Here is a 13,296-nt window from a genome sequence, read left to right on the forward strand (position 1 = left end):
AACAAAACAAGACATTAAAAAAAAACAGTGGCGGAAGGATAGTGGACAATGAAGAATGGATCAGAGGTGACATAAAGACGTTGGTGAAGGGTCAGAGGCAGTTTGGTCATGATAAATAGTGACCTTTTCTATCAACATTCTACTTTTAAATTAAATTTTAAATGTTAAAATGTAAGTTCTGTTATAACCATATAACCTCACCTAAAACAAATAATTAAAAATAATGCTATAACTATTAAAAAATAAGGCAAGGAGATAATCTCAAAGGGCTAAAGTGCGTGTTTTGCATTTCAACTGAATTCTTGACACCTGTGGTCCCCTAAACACTGTCAAGAGTGACCCTCAACCACTAAATTAGTAGTCCTCAAGCACTATAAAGTGTAGTTCAAAAAACAAACAGAAGAAAAGACTATTAAGACATGTAAGTGAAGACAAGAAAAATAGTATAAGGGGGAAGGCACTTGACTTGTTCATACTGATTAGATTCCTGTATATGGTCCTGTGATTCTCCAAGCACAGAACCAGGAGTAATCTCTGAGCATTTCCAGAGGTATCATCCCCTTCAAAAAGAAAAGAAAAGAAACAAGCAGATGAAATATGTATATTCCTGAGGGAAAAAATAGAAAAATTATGTAGCTAGTAGCCATAGTTACAAGAAATTTTGAAGAAGTTCTTCCGGATGTAAATTCATACAAAGAAATAAAGAGCTACAATATATGTAGCACTGTCCTCCCGTTGTTTATCGATTTGCTTGAGCAGGAACCAGTAACGTTTCACAACAAATTGTGAGACTTATTGTTATGGTTTTTTTTTTTTTGGCACCGGTAGTTTGCCAGGCTTTGCCGTGCGGGCGAGATACTCTTGGTAGCTTGTAGGTAAATATAAAGAGACAGTAAAATTATTTTTCTATCAAGTACCTCAGAATCAGCTTAACTAAAGAAGTGAAGGCCCTATCCAAAGAAAACAACAAAACACTGCTTCAAGAGATAAAAGAGGACACGAGGAAATGGACATAACTTCCCCTGCTCAGAGATTGGGAGGATTAACATTGTAAAAATGGCAACACTCCCCAAAGCATCATACAGATTCAATGTGTCCCTATAAGTATACCTATGACATTTTTCAAAGAATTAGATTAAACTTTTCTGAGACTCATATGGAAAAACAAACCCTCACAAATAGCTAAAGTAATCCTTGAGAATAAGACCAGAGGAATTACTGTCCCCAATTTCAAACTGTACTACAAAGAGGTAGTAATTAAGACAGCATGGTATTGGAATAAAGACAATACCACAGATCAATGGAAAAGAGTTGCATATCATGCTGATACAGACCCTCAAATGTATGATCATTTAATCTTTGATAGAGGAACAAGCAGGAAAAACCTCTTCAACAAGTGGTGCTGGGAAATCTGGGCAGCTACATGTACAAAAATGAACTCAAACCTCTATCTAATGCCTTACACAAAAGTCAGATCAAAACGGATTAAAGACCTCAACATCAGACCTGAATCTATAAAATACATAAAGGAGAACATAGGCAGAACTCTCCATGACATTGCAGCTAAATGCATCTTCAAAGATGAAACACCAGTGACCAAGCAAGTGGAAGCAAAGATAAATGAGACTATGGTCACGGTCACGGTCCTCCGGTTGTTCATCGATTTGCTAGAGCGGGCCCAGTAACGTCTTCATCATGAGACGTGTTACTGTGTTTGGCATATCAAATACATCACGGGTAGCTTTCCAGGCTCTGCCGTGCAGGCGAGATACTCTCGGTAGTTTGCCGGGCTCTCTGAGAGGGGCGGAGGAATCGAACTTGGGCTGGCCATGTTGGCCGCTTGTAAGGCAAACGCCCTACTGCTGTGCTATCTCATTAAACTAAAAAGTTTCTACCCCTCAAAGAAGACGATGACAAAGATACAATGACAGCCCATGGAATGGGAAAAATTATTTACACAATACCCATCTGTAAGGGATAAACAGCAAAGATATATAACACACTGGTAGACCTTTACAAGAAAAAAAAAATCCAACCCCATCAAAAAATGAGAAGTGAACAGAAACTTCCCCAAAGAAGAAGTAAAAGTGGCCAAAAGGCACATGAAAAAATGCTCTACATCACTAATCATCAGAGAGATGCAAATCAAAACAACAATGAGATATCATCTCACACCACAGAAACACATCAAAAAGAGCAAGAACAACCAGTGCTGGCGTGGATGTGGGAACAAAGGGACTCTCATTTAATGTTGGTGAAATTCCAACTGGTCTAGCTTTTTTGGAAAACAATATGGGTATTCCTCAAAAAACTAAAAACTGAGCTTCCACTTGACCCAGCAATACCACTTCTGGGAATATACCTTAGGGGCCCCAAAACACACAGAAGTGCCATCTGCATGTGTATGATCATTGCAGCACTATGCCCAATAGTAAGAATCTGGAAACAACTCAAGTACCCAATAACAGATGACTGGATAAAGAAGCCATGGTACATCTACTCAATGGAATACTACTGAGCCACCAGGGAAAGTGAAGTCATGAAATTTACTTGGTCATATAGTTGGTGAAGGACAGGCGGGCGTTACGAATGCTTTTCCCAGCTTCTGCCACATCTACCAACACTTCTGCACTGCTTTGTGAACTCGGACTTTTGTTTGCGGTTGCCTGAGGCATGTGCCAAACCACGTTGGCGAATAAGCTCAAGAGTTTTTGAAGACAGGTGTTTTTTTGTGGCTATCTCTCTCGGCGTTCCTCGCACATTCATGGAGGTGCTGAACCAGTCGATCGTATTCCTCATCAATGTTGTCAATGAAGGCATCTTCCCATGTTTCTGCAATAGTGCCAAAGAGCTCCCAGTTGGTGGTCGTTCTGGGAGTGCTCGTCTTAAACTTTGCAGCCCTTTCTCCCCACTCTATGAAGTAGAATTTTGCATGAAGGAGACGATGGTCTGATCCCGTTTGGAATTTTGGGACAACAGCGACATCAGTCAGACAAAACTGTCAATTGACTATGATGTGCTCAATTTCGTTGTGGAACTGTCCACCGGGAGACTCCCATGTCCAACATTTAGATTCAGCCTTCTGGAACTGTGAGTTGTCATGGATGGTCCTGGTCGACATGATGAACTCAGACAGTCTCTCACCCTGTTCTTTCCATTCTAGGCCATGGGTCCCAATGTGGAGTTCTTCAGCTGATCTTCTTGGTTCTATCTTGGCATTAACATCACCAACAATGATCTTGTAGAAGGTGTGGTCTTCTTTATAGAACTTCTCCAGCTCCATGTAGAACTTCTCAATTTCTCCTTCATCATAATTGTATGCTGGTGCGTAGACAATGAAGATAGAAACTGCCGGCAGTGAGCCACATCTATTCAAGTGTAATCATTCGATTCAGGTTGTTAGGCATTTGAATGAATCAATGCTCATGGTCAAGTTCGTGTTGACAAGGACACCGAAGCCTCTGACGCCTCTTTTATCGCATGTTTCGAGGAACAATTCTTCTCCAGTGTCGAAAACGGCGTGATGTAACTGATGCCTTCTTTTCTCAGTCAGACCAATGATGTCATACTTGATCTTTCGCACTTGTACCATCAGGTCCTCGATGGATGCATCTGATGCCAGCGTCCGTGTATTGAAAGTACAGACAATCATTTTTATCTTTCTTCGTTTTGGCAGCCTAGTTCGGCCTTGAGATTTTATCAGCCTCTCCTTCCTCATCCTTCTCAACGCTGCCGTATTGGTGACTCCTTCAGGGTCAGGGGATTGAGACCCATTGTAATTACTGGTTTTGGCATATCAAGTACACAACGGATAGCTTGCCAGGCTCTGCCGTGCAGGCAGAATACTCTCGGTAGCTTGCCAGGCTCTCTGAGAGGGATAGAGGTTTTTGGAGCAGCCTCTAATCGCCCTTGTAGGTGTTCCCATGGTTCAAACCATATTTGAACCCTATCAAATATGGTGCGTCAATCCTAGAAGATGGGTATTAAGTGTGTTATAAAGCGGCTGCGTGGTCCGGAAAGCATCCTGGAGCATGGTGGCGGCTGGGTAGTGGAGGTAGTGGAGGTAGTAGAGGTCTGCCGGTGAGGTAGTTATTTGGTACTGGTAGGGGTAAGGTGGGTCTTCTGTGCAGAATCCAATCCCTGGGTCTCTGGAGAATGGTGGAAGCAGACATGGCAGGGTAGGGTGGGGCTCCTGGTTTTAATCCCTTCATCACCTGTGGTTGGTGGGAGCAAGCAGAGGATCTCTGTCCCCGGGTTCATTGAGCCTGGAGTCCAAGGACTCAGAGTTCCGTTTATCTTATTCTGTGGGGCTTCAGTTGTGCCTGAGTCTCGGCCTGAGCATCCAGAAAGCGTCCAGGAGCGTGGCAAAGGCTGGGTAGTGGAGGTAGTGGAGGTCTGCCGGTGAGGTATTTATCTGGTACCGGTAGTGCACCAAAATGACTGCTCTCCGACGTCCTGATATCACATCTTCCAGAAGGGCAATAGAGAAGATTACCCATGACTTCTACTCAGATCTCTTTGATAGCCATGTCCACCTACCCACATACCAAATTCCGCAGGATGGATATGTCATTCCCAATGTTCTCCCTTCCAAAATCTGACATGCCATTTTGTCAGTAAAGAAGCGAACAGCACCTGGCCCAGACAATGTCAGACCTACCTGACTGCCATCAGTACTCATCAATATGCTGGCTTGGCTCTTCACATTCTACCTGTCTGAATGCAAGGTTCTGTCCCAATGGGAAACCAGCAGGACTGTGCTACTGTACAAGAAATGAGACATCCAAGACATTGGCAACTATCGCCCAATCTGCCTATTGTCTGTCATCTACAAGCTGTTCACCCAAGTCATCCTGAACAGGATTGGCAGAACACTAGATGAAGGACAACCATGTGAGCAATCTGGGTTCCGCAAAGGATTCAGCACCATCGACCATATCCACACAATAACCAAGCTCATTGAGGTTTCTTGGGAGTTCAAGATGCCGCTCTGTCTAACATTTATTGATTTAAAGAAGGCCTTTGATTCTGTTGAGATGGAGCAGTCATTGAAGCCCTAGCCAAGCAGGGCATTCAAACTCAATACGTCAGGATCCTCCGTGAGCTGTATTGCGGATTCACTACCAGGATCTCACCATTCTACAAAGAAGTAACCATTGATGTCAAGAGAGGGGTTCGGCAGGGTGATACCATTTCACCAAAACTCTTCAGTGCCACCCTCAAGAACATCATGCGACGACTGGAATGGGAAGGAAAGGGAGTAAAGATAGATGGTCGGCAACTACACCACCTCTGTTTTGCTGATGACATTGTTCTAACAACACCAAACATTAGCCAAGCGGCACAAATGCTGGCCAACTTCAACTGTGAGTGTGGAAAGGTCAGACTAAAGCTGAATCTCACGAAGACAAAGTTTATGAGAAATGGTCTCGTTCCTGACGTTCCATTCACTCTCAACAAGACAAACATCTCCGAATGTAACAGTTATGTGTACCTAGGTCGAGAAGTCAACATGAGGAATGACCTGGCACCTGAGTTGCGCAGGAGGAAGAGAGCAGCTTGGAACACCTTCAAGAGCGTCGAAGAAATACTAAGAGGATGAAGAACCTCCAGCTCTGGGCACATCTCTTTGATTCCACTGTTCTTTCTGCATTAACAAATGCCTCAGAGACCTGGGCCCTACACCAACAGGATGAGAACGCTATTCGGGTCTCCCAAAGAGGAATAGAAAGAGCTATGCTTGGAGTATCACATTTCACTCAAATGAGAGAAAGAATTCGGAGTTCCCACCTCCGTCGACGGTCAAGAATCAGGGACGCTGTCTCATTTGCCAAGGCATCGAAAATTAGATGGGCTGGACATGTAATGAGATTTGGAGACGACCACTGGACCGCTGTACTAGAGCCATTACCGACTGGATTCCACTGGACGTCAAAAGACCGCGTGGCCGCCCACCTTCAAGATGGTCAGACTTCTTCATCAAGACCCTGAACTATCAGTTTGAGACTCTTTGTGTTCCTAGAACGAACAGACACCATTGGGCTACACTAGCACGTGACAGGGACAAATGGAGACATTACTGGCGCCCACTCGAGCAAATCGATGAGTAATGGGATGTCAAGTGATCAAGTGAAATTTGCTTCTAAATGGATGGACATGGAGAGCATCAGGCTGAATGAAATGAGTCAGGGGAGAGGAATAGACATAGAATGAGATATAAAGAACATAGTATGAGACTAATACTCAAGGAGAGTAGAACAAGGGTCAGGAGGACTATTTCATGGTTAGGAGCTTGGCACAAGTGTCGAGGTTGTGGGAAAGGCAAGTTAGGATAGAGAAGGGACTATTGTAAGAATGATAGTTGGGAATGATCACTCTGGACAAGAACTGAGTGCTGAAAGTAGGTAGAGGGATATACATGATAACCTTTCAGTACCTATATTGCAAACCATAATACCCAAGAAGAAAAGAGAGAATGAGAGAGAGAGAGAGAAAGAGAGAGAGAGAGAGGAAAAATGTCTGCCACAGATGGGGTGGAGTTAGAGGGAGGGAAAATGGGAACATCGGTGGTGGGAAATGTACACTGGTGAAAGGACAGGTGTTAGAACATTGTATGAATGAAACCCAATTATGTACAACTTTTTGTATTTCATGGTGATTAAATTAAATTTTTTTCTATTTTTAAATATTTTAAGACAACTACTAAAAACTGTAGTGTTGGATTTATGACATATAAAGATGTGAAATGCATGTTACAACACCACGGTAAGATAAATAATGGAGCTGTTGAAACAAGAATTCTGTATTTTTCTTGAATTAATCTAAAACAAATGATTATATCTTAACATGCAATCTATAGAACACAACCACCCAGAAAATTACTCAAAAGATATAGAGGAACAGGGAAGAGGTGATGGTAATTGAAACAGGCTATAGAGGAGAACAGGGTTAAAAGAGCGATATGAGGACTATGTAATACCAAGAAATGGCAATTATAATCCCAACCATATCAGTAAGTTCATTAAGTATGAATTAATATTCTTTAAAATTTATTTTTATTGCACTTTAAGTAACACTTTGTAATAGTGCAAACATTTATGATTTTGATGTATGGTATACTGTCAAAATGCCCAAAACTCTTCATGAATGTCCTTAATTTCATTTCCAGTCCATCTCCTTATTCACCACTTCTCCCCCTCACTTGGTAACATCAGTTTGTATTCTAAGGCCAAGGGGTTGTCATAATCTATTACTGTCTATCTATTACTGTCTATCCTCTTGTTTTGTTTCTCTAAATACTACAGATGAGTAAGATCATCTTCTTATGTCCTTCGCTGTCTAGTATGTCCTCCCCACTCTGACTTATGTCCTCCAGATCTACCCAAGTTGCAATGAACTGCAAGACAGCTCCATAGTACTTCATGCGTATCTATGCTTCAGCTTCTTTATCCTATCATCTGTCGTTGAACATATGGGTTGTTTCCATCTCCTAGCTGTTATTCTAAGTGCTTCAATGAGCACTGGTATGTATATATCTTTTTGGATTAATTTTTTGTGTTTTGGCAGGGATATATAAGTGGAAAAGAACTTTCATTTGCTGTTGTTGTAGGAATGTTGTCCAGCTCAGCCTCTAAGAAAAGCAATATGAACTTGTATTAAAAAAATAGATTTAAAATGACCCAGTGATTCCACTTCTTTTTTATTTGTGTGTGTGGGGGGGGGGTCACACCTGGGGATACTTGGGTTACTCCTGGTTCTGCACTCAGGAATTACTCCTGGTGGTGCTCGGGGAACCATATGGGATGCCTGGGATCAAACTCAGGTCCGCCACATGCAAGGCAAATGCTCTACCCGCTGTACTATTGCTCCAGCCCCTGATTCCACTTCTTGAATTAAAACTCCTCAAGTCTGTGCTCCTTTGGCAGCACAAATACTAAAATTGGAATGATACAGAAAAGATTAGCATGGCCTCTGTGCAAGGATGACATGCAAATTCGTGAAGCGTTCCATATTTTTAAGATTGCACTCATCTGTGGAATATAAAGTAACAGAATGGGAGACTAGAACCTAAGAATAGTAAAGATAAGTACCAGGAGGTTTGCTCCATGGCTTGGAAGCCGGCTTCACATGCTGGAGGAAAAGGAAGCTCAGATAGAGAAAGGAACACCAGGTAAAGTGTGGTTGGAAACTTTGGTACATCTACACAATGGAGTACTATGTAGCTGTTAGAAAAGATGAATTTACATACAAGTGGTACTACATGGAAAGTATCATGCTAAGTGAAATGAGTCAGAAAGAGAGGGACAGAGAAAGACTGCATTCATCAGGGGAACATAAAGTAACAAAATAGGAGACTAACACCCAAGAATAGCTGAGATAAGTACCAGGAGGTTTACTCCATGGCGTGCAGGCCAACCGCACATGCTAGAGAAAAAGGAAGCTCAGATAGAGAAGGGAGCACCACATAAAGGGTGTTGGGAAGATCCGCCCAGGATGGGAGATGCATGCTGAAAGTAGACTATAGGCCAAACATGATTGCCACTCAATTCCTCTTTTGCAAACTATAGCACCCAAAAGGAGAGAGAGAACAAAAGGGAATGCCCTGCCACAGAGGCAGGGTGGGATGGGGGGAGGGTGGGAGGGATATTGGGATCATTGGTGGTGGAGAATGGGCACTGGTGGAGGGATGGTTACTCGATCATTGTATAACTGAAACCCAAGCACAAAAATTTGTAAGACTACAACTGTACTGTATCTCATGGTGTTTCACTAATAAAAATTGAAAAAAAAATAAGTATGGTGGGATGGGAGATGCACGCTGAAAGTAGACTACAGATCGAACGCGATGGCCACTCAATATGCTATTGCAAACCACAACACCCAAAGGGAGAGAGAGAACAAAATGGAATGCCCTGCCACAGAGGCGGGGGGTGTGGGATGGATACTGGTATCATTGGTGGTGGAGAATGGGCACTGGTGGAGGGATGGGTACTCAAGCATTGTCTGACTGAAACACAAGCACGAAAGTTTGTAAGTCTGTAACTGTACCTCATGGTGATTCACTAATAAAAAATTAAAAAATAAAACTCCTCAAGTCTTAATAAAGTCAGAGATTGACTTTAAAAAAGAAACTCACGAGGCAGCCTAGAGGAATATCACAGAATATGATGATAAGCTGCCTTGCAAGAATATGATGATAAACTCAAATACCTGGTGTTCTACATTTATTGAATGAGATTCTAGAAGCTCTCTATTGATCCTGGCAGTTCTGCTGTCTGTGATCCCTGACCCCAAAGTGATTTTGAGTTGCACTGTGACCAGGGTACGTGTAAGCATCACAAAAAAGGGCACAACACCTAATGAGCACTACAATTAAAAAGGTATGCTAGGACAATGGCCAGTCATGTGTGCTACCTTCATTCATTGCAAAAATATCATCAACATAAACAAAAGCAACAAAGTTAAGGGGAACTGGCTTAGAAAAATCACACACACACACACACACACACACACACACACACACACACACACAAGATCCAACTATCAGCAATACAGATCAGACCTTAAGAAAGCTGGGGAAATGATACTAATATATAAATGACTATAAGACCAAAAAAAATGGCTCTGGAGACAATGAGGGGCACCTTTGCACTTTTAAAAAGAAATTTTGAAAATAGTATGAAACTGGGGCTGGAGCGATAGCACAGTGGGTAGGGCATTTGCCTTGCATGCAGTCAACATGGCTGACCCAGGTTCAATTCCCAGCGTCCCATATGGTCCCCCGAGCACTGCCAGGAGTAATTCCTGAGTGCATGAGCCAGGAGTAACCCCTGAGCATCGCCGGGTGTGACCCAAAAAGCAAAAAAAAAAAAAGAAAGAAAGAAAGAAAGAAAGAAAGAAAGAAAGAAAAGAGAATAGTATGAAACTAATATCCAAGGTAAGGTAAAACAGGGGCCAGGATGACTGGCCAATGGTTGGAGGCTTCCCACAAGTGGGGGTGGAGGGTGCAAAGGGCAGTTAGGATGGAGAAAGGAAGAGACCAGCATGACAATAGTAGTTTCAAGTGATCATGGACAAGAACTGAGTATTGAAAGTTGGTAAAGGGCTAGACATGATAACCTTTTAGTATCTGTATTGCAAACCATAATGCCCAAAAGGGAGGGGAGGAGAGAGAGAGAGAGAGAGAGAGAGAGAGAGAGAGAGAGAGAGAGATTGAGAGAGAGAGAGAAGAAAAGTGCAGGTGGGGGTGGAACGGGTCAAGAGGGAACCTGGAGATAGTGGTGGTGGGAATGTACAAATGTACACTAGTGAAAGGATGGGTGTTAGAACATATAACTAAAACCCAATCGTGAACGGGGCTGGAGCGATGGCACAGCGGCTAGGGCGTTTGCCTTGCACGCAGCCAACATGGCTGACCTGAGTTCGATTCCTCCGCCCCTCTCGGAGAGCCCGGCAAGCTACCGAGAGTATCGCGCCCGCATGGCAGAGCCTGGCAAGCTCCCCGTGACGTATTCGATATGCCAAACACAGTAACAATAAAGTCTCCAATGGAGACGTTACTGGGCCCGCTCGAACAAATTGATGAACAGCGGGAGGACGGTGACAGTGACAATTGTGAACAGCCTTGTAACTGTGTATCTCACTGTGATTCACTAAGAAAAAAAATTTTTAATAAAAAGAAATTTGGGGGATCTTGGGCCACACACAGCAATGCTCAGGGGTTACTCCAGACTCTACACTCTGAGATCACCCCTGGAAGAGCTCAGGGGACCATATGGGATTCTGGGAGTCGAACCCAGGTGGGTTGCATGCAAGGCAAGGGCCCAACCTGCTGTACTATTTCTTCAGCCCCATGAGGGGCATTTTTTTTTCCTTTTTTTTTTGGGAGAGGGTCACACCTGGTGATGCAAGGGGTTACTCCTGGCTCTGCACTCAGGAGTTACTCCTGGCGGTGCTCAGGGGACCATATGGGACGCTGTGAATTGAACCCGGGTTGGCCGCGTGCAAGGCAAACGCCCTACCCGCTGTGCTATCTCTCCAGCCCCCTCGATGAGGGGCATTTTTAATGCAAAATATTTTATAATGATAAAAGGATCAGTTAATCAGGAAGCTATCACAATGAAAATATACACACCTAATAACATATTCTTAAAATACAAGTTAGCAAAAATTAAAGGGAGAGATGAATAATTTAATAATAAGTTTGGGAACTCATATAATGTATATGTACATATATATATCATTGTATCACTGTATCACTGTCATCCCATTGTTCATCGACTTGCTCGAGCAGGTGCCAGTAGTGTCTCCATTTGTCCCAGCCCTGAGATTTTAGTCTCCTCTCCTTTCTCATCCTTCCCAATGCTGCCATATTGGAGGCTCTTTCAGGGGAATGAGACCCATTATTGTTACTGTTTTTGGCATATTGAATACACCACAGGTAGCTTGCCAGGCTCTGCCGTGAGGGCGGAATACTCTTGGTAGCTTGCCGGGCTCTCCAAGAGGGATGGAGGCTTTTGGGGCAAACTCTAATCGCTTTTACAGGTTTTTGGTTAGTTGGCTTGTTGTAACAATCTGCACACTGACAAACACACACCTGCCTGCGTCTCTGGGAAGCACCTGGGACATCTTTGGCCTCAGGTTGATCTCCTTGAGGTTAATGGAGTGTGCCCGGAGGTTGTTTAGCAGCTGGCAGAGCAGGACCCCATTGCGGAGGGTCTGTGCCAGGAAAATATGTATATATGTATATATGTATATATATATTTCCCTCTATGATTTGTTGCCTATTTTCTAAACCCCATCAAATATGATGTAGTAGTAATTATGGAAAATGGATAGGGAGTGTCTTATGATGTGTCCAGGAATATGTTCACTCATATGTAATGCTCCGCCCTAGCATGTGGAGAGTGGCCTGGAGCGTGGCAGCAGTTGGGTTGTGGAAGTTGGCTGCCGGGGTTGGGTCCCTTGGGGCAGGGAGGGCCCTCACCCGCTCCCCTCTGGGGCACCCCGAGTGAAAACAGCCTGGCGCGGAGTTCAGTGACATGGTTATGGGGGGGCCTCATTTTATGCTCCCTTCCAGGAGAAGCAGCCATGAGTTCTGCAGGGTGGCTGGAATATATATATATATATGTGTGTGTGTGTGTGTGTGTGTGTGTGTGTGTGTGTATAATATATATATGAGGGCGGAATACTCTTGGTAGCTTGTGTATTATACACACACACATACATATATAGTATGAGACTGATATTCAGGGCAAGAGTAAAGGGGGGCCAAGAGGACTGTTCAATGGTTGAAAGCTTGCCTTGCCACAAGAGTGTGTGTGTGAGGGGGGGTGAAGGGCAGTTAGGATAGAGAAAAGACCTACTTAACAATAATAGTTAGAAATGATCATTTTGGACAGGAACTGAATGTTGAAAGCAGGTAAAGGGATATACTTAACCTTTCATTTTCTGTATTGCAAACCATAAGGCCCAAAGGAGAGAGAGGAGAGAGAGAGAGAGAATAAAAGAGACTTCTAGAGTGGCAGACAGTGGGGGGGGGGGGGGGGAAGGAAACTGGAACCATTGGTGGTGGGAAAAATACACCAGTGAAGGGAGGGGTGTTGGAACATTATATGACTGAACATTATATGACTGAAATCCAATCATGAACAACTTTGTAAATGGGCTGGAGCAATAGCACAGCGGGTAGGGCGTCCGCCTTACAAGCGGCCAACATGGCCAACCCGAGTTCGATTCCTCCACCCCTCTCGGAGAGCCCGGCAAGCTACTGAGAGTATTCGATATGCCAAACACAGTAACAACAAAGTCTCCAATGGAGAAGTTACTGGGCCCGCTCGAGCAAATCGACGATCAACAGGAGGGCCTTTTCATAATATATATGTATATATATGTATATATATATGCATGTATATATATATATACTCGGATTGGGACTGGGCCTTCTCCACCCAGACCCCCCATCTTCCAGTATGTAGGCGTCACACCCACCAGCTGCCACCAGTGCCAGGATGGTCCCATCAACGGCCAAGAGCCAGACACTATAAAACCCAGCTCCCGGAAGTGCGCGGCTGCAAATGCAGCCACGCGACATCTTATTATCTTATTTTTCCTTTGGAGAACCTGGCAGGCTACCAAAAGTATCCTGCCCGCACGGCAGAGTCTGGCAAACTTCCTGTGTCGTACTCAATATGCCAAATACCAGTAACAATGATGGGTCTCATTCTCCTAATCCTGAAAGAGCATTGAAATGGCTCTTTTAAAATCTCAGGGCTAGGAAGAAGGAGACGTTACTGG

At 43.7% G+C, this 13,296-nt stretch overlaps 1 protein-coding gene and 1 non-coding gene across 2 annotated transcripts in view; one reads left to right on the forward strand and one right to left on the reverse strand.

Annotated features, from left to right (window-relative positions):
* FAM186A (family with sequence similarity 186 member A) overlaps positions 1-13,296 on the reverse strand; it is a 95,635-nt gene that overhangs the window by 33,605 nt on the left and 48,734 nt on the right. The window lies entirely within an intron of this gene.
* Positions 7,911-8,016, forward strand: LOC130029369 (U6 spliceosomal RNA). The gene has a single exon (XR_008793323.1). It is a non-coding gene; the product is annotated as a U6 spliceosomal RNA (small nuclear RNA).

This window comes from Sorex fumeus, unplaced genomic scaffold, assembly GCF_029834395.1.
Source record: "Sorex fumeus unplaced genomic scaffold, SorFum_2.1 ptg000042l, whole genome shotgun sequence".
Classification (NCBI taxonomy): Eukaryota; Metazoa; Chordata; class Mammalia; order Eulipotyphla; family Soricidae; genus Sorex; species Sorex fumeus.